This window comes from Microtus ochrogaster, chromosome 10, assembly GCF_000317375.1.
Source record: "Microtus ochrogaster isolate Prairie Vole_2 chromosome 10, MicOch1.0, whole genome shotgun sequence".
NCBI classification, from domain to species: domain Eukaryota; kingdom Metazoa; phylum Chordata; class Mammalia; order Rodentia; family Cricetidae; genus Microtus; species Microtus ochrogaster.
Window position 1 is genome coordinate 24,520,530 of NC_022016.1, and position 8,040 is coordinate 24,528,569.

At 46.2% G+C, this 8,040-nt stretch overlaps 1 protein-coding gene across 3 annotated transcripts in view; it reads left to right on the plus strand.

Moving 5' to 3' along the window:
* The first annotated feature begins 2,119 nt into the window (after positions 1 to 2,119).
* The window catches only part of Dennd4c (DENN domain containing 4C), a 98,375-nt gene continuing 92,454 nt past the window's right edge, over positions 2,120 to 8,040 (plus strand). For 2 of the 3 annotated variants that reach the window (XM_026781963.1, XM_005352701.3), the window contains exon 1: positions 2,120 to 2,478. The gene's annotated coding sequence lies outside the window, so the exon portion shown is untranslated. The remainder of the gene's footprint in view (positions 2,479 to 8,040) is intronic. The other variant, XM_026781962.1, reaches the window with a different exon arrangement.

Genomic DNA, 8,040 nt, shown 5'->3' on the forward strand with positions numbered 1-8,040 from the left:
CCTTGGGGTGGCCCTACCTCCATTGGCTGAGCCCTCCCCCATCAATCCCTATTTAAGAAATTTTTTCCACAGGCATTTTGCAGACAGCTGGATCTTTTGGAGGCATTTTCTCAATTGAAACTCTCTCTTTGCGTGTTCTTGCTCGTGTCAAGTGGACATAATACTAACTAGCACACTGACTTTATTGCTTTTTAATGGTTTCTTAGTTTATAACTTTTATTTTTATGTATGCTTGTGTGTTTCTGTGTGAGTATAAACATGTACATATGGGTAACATTGGGGGCCAGAAAAGGGTGTTGGATCCCCTGAAACTGGAGTTGTAGGTGGTTGTGAGCCTCTGGACAGGGTGCTGGGAATTAAATTCTGGTCATCTAGAAGAGCAGGAAGTACTCTTAAATACAGAGACATCTCTCCAGCACCCTTTTTTTTCCTCCCATTTTTGTGGGTAGCAAAGAACAGGATTGGGAAAGAAGGGGAGGCCCTTGCTGTGCCTGAGGGCTAATGATGTGTACCCAGAAACATTTTTTTTTTCAGAGCTAGAGATCAAACCTAGGGCCTCATGTGGGCTAAATAAGTTCTCTCCTATTAAGTTAAACCCATAACTCCATTGAAATATTTTGAAAATATAAATTTTCACATTTGTAAGGAAGGACAAAAAGTCCGCAAGCTAGGTTTTCAAAAACGAACGTGTCCTTAGAATTTCTGCTGTCTGGATTGTTAGTGTTAGGGTGTTTCCAGGGCCCCAGACTAACGCCTAACTATTGTTAATGGAGCCGTATTTATATTGCTAAGTGTTTCTTCTTGAATCAATTCCGACTACTAATGTGGTTAGGAAAACAATGTCTACTACTGAAGTCAAAACCAAAAAAATTTCAAACCTGCAGTAAACCTCAGAGATTAATTGACATCCAGGACAATCAGACTTAATAGTCCACTTGTTAGCAAGAATAGTGAACAAGGAGTAATTGGCGGCAAAATGATCTTTATGAATCCGAGTACTCATCAGATGTATACAAATCTTTAGAATAATTTAGTGAATTTTTAACTGCATACAGAGAAACCGGTTTCCTTAAGGCGTGTTCACACACGTCATTTATTATACGCTGTCTCCCTTTCCCTCCAAAATCTTATCAGTTGTAATTTCAATCAACTGCGGGGTCACTGGCCAATCCTGTTTTGCCAGGAGGAAATAAGTTGTAACTTATTTTAAGCCATTTGTTCCTTGAAAAGTTTATACCTTAAATTGTTGTCACCGAGTGGTGGCGCACGTCTTCAATTCCAGCAACGGTGGCTTCTGAGTGTTAAAAGGTCAGCCTGGTCTACAAATAGACTTGCAGGATAGCCTGGGCTAGACAGTGGAACCTTGCCCCCGCGCTCCCCCCACCTCGCGTGTTTCAACAAAACAAGTTAGAAACATTTTGCCAAAATTGTGCTACAATAAAGATTCAGAGGGCGTACCTGCAAATCTAGGCTACCTTTGGGAGGCAGTAGGGTACTGATTGTTTTTATAAAGAGTTCTACGCGAAATTCCGCGCAGCTAAAGTCTCTCTAGATGTCTGTGGCCCGCTTGGAAAGGAACAGCCCTCCGGTGTCACTCGGACTTTGAAGTCATCCAGTTATGAATGCCACTTCCAGCCTCTACTAACTGCGCCTCTCGCCCTCTTTTCATTGACCTTGAACTATTCAGAGTCGCTATTCTAGTCTTGGAAAGCCCCAGCTGGGAGAGGGAGCGGTCACCTGCTCCAGGCCACCACAATAAACACAGAGCCTATAGGAAGGCTGCGAGCAGCGCCCGGAACGCTAGTCATCTCTCGCTTCGGGGTCTCCGAGGCCAGCGTCAGGACTCTTAGAGCGCGCCCAGAGGTGGGCCAGGATGGGTCCCTCTGCCAGGAGGAGGGACAGGGCACGGAAACCCGGCCGGCGCAGCCAGGGAGCTCTTCTCCAGGCTCTGCACAGGCTGCAGGGGCGTGGCCTGAGCGCAAGGCTTGGTTCAAGTCTGTGGGCGTGGGTCAGCCACTGGGCGGAGCCTAATCATGGGGGCGTGGATCTAGCGGGGCGGGACCGCCCTCGTACCCCGCCCTCCCCGCGCCCTTTCCACCGCCCCCGCAGAAGGAAAGGGAGAGGGAAGAAGGGAGGGAAAGTGGTGTTCTGTGGAAAGGGGCGGAAGGAGGGGAAGGCAAAAAAGAAAAGGGAACAGAAACATGGCGGTCTGCGGTCGGGACGGGCTCGTCGCGGGCAGCGCCTAGACATCGGTCCTCCCGCAGCGCCCGCGGCCCGCCGCCCGCGAGCCCCTCGGCCGGCAGTTGCCCTCGCTGCAGGCGGTGCCCCTCGAGACCCGGCCGCGCGGAGGCGCAGGCGCAGAGGGGCCGCCGGATTCCCGGCCCTGCCTGCTGAGGGTGCCCAGGCCGCGTCTCCGGCGCCTTCTCGCCCCAGGAAGCCGCTTGTTGTGTCGGGCCGTCGCTGACGGGGCTGACGCAGGTGAGTCCGCACCGCCGCCCTGCCTACGTCTCCCGCGCCGCCGGGCCGCGCAGGTAGCGTGCGGGACCGGAGTCGGAGGTGGGGAGCGGCGGGTTGGCCGGCCTAGGCGCTCAGCTGGCGGGAGGTCCCCGGAGCCTGCTGGCTGCGGCCGGAGGGCCTCGTGAGGATCACGTCGGTGCTGGGCCAGGGCCTGGCCTCTGCCGCCGGGGTGGGGCGGGAGCCGGACTCCGGGGCCCTTGGCCCGGCCGGCGGGTCGCTGCTGGTGGCGGTGCCTCCAGGGAGCCGGGGTCGTGTGACGCCGCGGAGGTGGAGGCAGCCCGGGCGCAGGCAGGTGCCGCAGGTGAATTCAGGGCATTTCCTCCTCTGCCGGACGGTGGCCGATGCCTAGGGGTGCTTTGTTGGGGATAACTTGTAGGAAGACTCCATTCAGTCCGGAGTGACTAAACGCATATAAAGCCAACTAATGAGCCCCTAGTGCCGACTCTTGGAAGAACTGTAACTTTAAAGCGTTGGAGATGCTGTCACGTCTTTCCCTCCTCCCCTTTCTGTGCTTCGAAGGCCGTTTCCCTCCCGAAGAATGTGCTGGAAGAGAACAAATAAGGAATGACCCAGTTTTTAAAAGGTCCCTCTCCCTTTCTTCCCCCACATTTTGTTGGTTTCACACGGGAAAATTTAGGGCAGTTACCGTAGTTACTTGAGCAAATGCGAGGGAAGGTGTCATCCCCCGTACTGAAAGCTCAACTTGGGCGATTGTGCTTAAGTGAGGTTGTCAGGCACCGTAGCCTGAGCAGTTGACCGACTGAGTCTGCTTAATTGTGTGCAACTGGAGTTAAGATGTTCTCACACTCCAGCTAACCCTAGGAGTAGGTCTTCCATTCCTGTCTCTGTTTTCAAGGAGAAGTAAGATAGAAGAGATCCTTAGGTGTAATGTGCTGTTACCAAGTTTTCAGTAAACATTTGATTTGAGGAAACCATGTATATTACCTCAAGTCTGGAACGCTTTCTGTGACTTTTTGTAAGAAAAAAAATTGCGAAAGGAAAATCTTTTTTTTTCTATCTCACTCATTATAACCATAAAAACCTGCTATATTTTCTTCTCTGTTCTCCATATTAATGTTAAAAAGTTGGCAAACTGCCTTCTTGAGGTACGACTGGGAACTCAAAAATCTCAGAAATAAACTTAGATTTGTGTTCATGAACATGACCTGCCTCTTACTGGATTGCGTTCAATCATTTTTTAGTTACTGCTATTCAGTCCACTTCCTACCACATGGTGGATGACTCCTTTGACTATTTATAAAGTAATTGATTGAGATTAAGGGGTCTAATCGTCTCTATTACCTGTTTTAGTGAAGTAATCCCGTGTCCTTTAATTTTTGGCTCATGATACTTTGCCTGAGGTATAATTGTTTGGCTGTTTGAATAATAGAAAAGATGTGTTAGAAATGTTGATGTTTTTGTATTTTAATACTTTATTCCTTTGTAATTTGTAAATGCGTTCTGGGAATAAATACAGATTTTCATAGTATAAACTTTGGCTTGTAGTTGAAGAAATTGGTGGAAAAGTTGTAGGCGGAGACTGTTCTTAAAAGCAAATGTTTTAAGTTACAAGGAACTGCCGTGTTGTGCAGGCTGTAACAATTCACGGTGCCAGGTTCGGGTGGTTATTTGGGCAGGGGAGCTTTCTAAGGGAGCACATGTTAGGCGTCTGTAATGAAATGCAGTGTGTAACTTATGCATGGAGGATTTTGCACCCTTGCTTTTGTCTATCTGCCTGCCAAGACTGAAGCATCTCCTATTTTCATTGGTGCTTCCCGCCAAGACAAATACCATAATGGCTTTGCTGCTCACTTTAAAGTGGTGTTTTCGTCTTGTTCTTGCACCTCAAGTACAGGTTGTAAGGTGAAAAAGAAAGCAGCTGAGTCAGTGGCAGGTTGTCTCGGCTGGCTGTTGTGATTTGAAAACGGAATGAGTGTTACAATTACGACACAAGTTTTCATAGTACACGGATTTTAATGCCGCCTTTTTGGGGGATGGTGCCTCACAAATGGTACTTTCTTTCAGGTTGTCAGTCTTATAGACAGGAGCAATGGGACGTCTTAGTGGAATGGGAAGTTGTGCGGTTTGGGAAGCCAGGGGTAGTGATGCACAGCTCTAATGCTCTCCACTTGAAAGGTGGAGGCAGGAGGATTGTGTGAGGCCAGCTCCACGACTCAGCAAACAAGTTTCATGCCAGCTTGGGTTGATTGGTGAGACCATGTTTAGGAAAAACAAAACAGAGCACCAAAAAAAAAAAATAGTTGAAAATTGAGAAAAGAATGTTGTATTATAGCATAGTAAAAGAAGTTTTTTTAGCATCATCATGTAAGGAATTCCAAATTTAGATACTTTATTATTTGAAATTGATGATAGTATTTGTGGGAGTTTTTTTTTATAATCGTCTTGCTTTTGCCTCAGTCTGGGGACTAAAGACATCATGCCCAGTTTGAAAACTACTTTTTTTTTTTTTATATTACAAGTCCTGTTGTATGTATAGTCTAGGCATGCCTGGAACTTGCTGTGCCTTCCTGCCTGGGCCTCTTAAATCCTGGGAAAGGTAAACGTGCACAGCTGAGGACACCCTTAAACGCTCCTGCCTCCTCAGGTGCAGGGATTGCAGGTCTTCATCATTGTGGTCTGCTCAGACTCATACTTGACTTCCAGTTGCTCTTGGATGTCTTTTTTCTTTATTTCCCCGTCACATTCATAGTGTTTGCTAAGAAAGCTGGTAATACTTCCTCCTTTCAAATTGGTATGGCTTTTTCCTACTGCTGGCTAGATCATTGCTGTGGAGGAAATACAGTATAATTCTCATGCATGACTTCTTTGTGCTACTGTGGTTTTTAGGTGGAACCAGAAACAGGCATACTGAACACTTCCTCTACCATCAAATCACACCTCCAGCTCACATACATAGTTTAGACATTTTCGTGGTCCTACAGTAAAGCATGTAACAATAAATGGGGTGACGGCACATACTTGTAATCCCAGTAGTAGGGAGATGGAAACAGGAGGATCAAGACTAGCCTCAGTTTCAGAATGAGGTTGCAGACAGCCTGGCTATTCAAGATCCTGTCTCACCATGCAATCAGGGCCAGTGAGATGGCCGAGAAAGTAAGGCACTTGTCACCTGACCCAGGTTTGATCCCTAGGTCACACTTGATAGAAGAGCAAAGTGACTCCTGCAAGTTGTTCTCCGATCTTTATGCATGTGCTCAACTATGCACATCTACCCACATATACAAAGAAGTCAATAAAAATTAGACAAATGGAAAAAAAAAGTCAAAACCTCAGTAATGGCAAAAAAGCTGGACATGCCAGTAATCCTAGTATTTGGGAGGCTGAAGTGGGAGGATTATGAGTTCAAAGCCAGCCTGGGCTATGAAACCTTGTATCAAAAAAGCAGTAAGGAAAAGAAAAAAATAACAATTGGGGGAGGGGAAAGGCAAAGAAAGCATAGAACAATTTTAAGGCACTAAAATTAAATGTGAAGCTATAGTAGTAGATGTATACACTATTCATTTGTTCAAAGCCGTAGACTGTCTACCACCCAAAGGGGGTTCTAATATAAACCAGAGACTCTGGGTGATAACTGTGTGAGTGCAGCAGATTGATCAGTTATGAATTAATACAGATAGTGCTCTGAAGGGGCTGTTGACAGTGGAGGTGGCCATGCACGCCATGCACTGGTGAGATTAGGTGGGGCTATAGTGTGTATGGCTGTGCTCATTATTATCAGTCTAGTCTGGGATTTGAGGTCTTCCTGCCTCTGACTCCAGAGTTGTAGGATTACAGGTGTGTGCCACCATATTGGCTCTTGATTTTTTTATTGATCTAGATTGTTCTCTGTTGCAAGTGCTTATATATTTAGTAGTGCATGGGAGGTTGAAAGATGAGACTTCCTTAAGCTGTAATCACCAGTGGTTGTAACTGAAGGATGTGATACTGGAAACTGAACTTGGGTCCTTTGGAAAGTGGCACGTTTTAACTGCTGAGCCACCTCTCCAGCCTCTTTATGTCACTTCCCTTCCTGCTTCCTAATGGTTAAACTTGCTTTTCTTTTTTTTTTAAAGAATTTATTGTGCCAGGCTGTGGTGGCGCACACCTTTAATCCCAGCACTCGGGAGGCAGAGGCAGGCGGATGGATCTCTGTGAGTTTGAGGCTAGCCTGGTCTACAAGAGCTAGTTCCAGGACAGGCTCCAAAGCCACAAAGAAACCCTGTCTCGAAAAACCAAAAAAAAAAAAAAAAAGATTTATTATTATTTGGTTTTTTTGAGACAGGGTTTTTCTAGTGTAACAGCTCTGACTGTCCTGGAACTTGCTTTGTAGACCAGGCTGACCTCAAATTTGTGGAGATCCACCTGCCTCTGCTTTCCAAGTGCTGGGATTATAGTTGTGTGCCACCACTGCCTGGATGTTTTTATTATTTTGATCATGTATATGTGTGCCTGTGTGTAGGTATGTGCATGTGAGTGCAGGTACCTGCAGAGGCCAGAGGAGTGCCCGCCTCCCTAATCAGTCCTCACACTCATGTCCTAGCTGTCCTGCTTGTGATTCCCAAGTGATGGGTCTGTGTGCCTGTGTGCATTCAGTGTGTTCATCGCTCTCATTCCTAACATTGTGAACAAAGTTTGCCAGTAAGCTTCTTTATCTGCTGCACCACCTCCTCGTGCCCCTGTGCTGTGCTTTAAAGTAGTTCTGAGGCTTGAGAAGTGGCTCAGCAGATAAGAACACTTGTTCTTGCAAAGGACCTGAGTTCAACTCCCGCACCCACATGGTGGTTCACAGACATCTGTAGCTCTAGTCCAGCTCTTCTGACTTCTCTGACCTCCACAGGCACGGAATGCCTGTGGTACATGTACTACTTATACACATTACATAAAGGAAAGCTTTAAAAAAGTAATTAGGTACAAAAAATCTCCATTTGCCTCTCTCTAAAACCTTTTGTTCTTGTTATTCGTTTATTGAATGAGATTTTTATCCCAAGCTGGCTTGCAATTCACAGTATGACATGGATGGGCCTCAAACTCAGGCAGTTCTCTTTCTTTAGCCTTTTGAGTGCCATGATTGCATGAAGTATGTATTACATGAGTACATGAAGTGTGTCCCACTACGTAAGCCCTACTTTCCACTGGAAACTTAGATGCCTGAAAGAATAAGCTTGAAAAGGTTTTTTGTTTGTTTGTTTTTGGTATTTTTTTTGGGGGGGTAAGAGTGAAGAGAGGGAATTTAGATCAAACATAGACCCATGAAAATTAACTGGATGTTGCTTGGGAATTGGCTAATGGAACAAAACAGAAGGTAGACCCCCCCCAAGATTATATGTGATTTTTTTGTTTTAAAGGGTGCTGTACATTGAATTTGGAGCCTGCTTTTACATGATAATCATGTATTTCAGCATTTAGCTAGATTCCCAGCTCTATGTAGGAGATTTTATTTATTTATTTTTGGTTTTTCGAGACAGGGTTTCTCTGTGGTTTTGGAGCCTGTCCTGGAACTAGCTCTTGTATACCAGGCTGGCC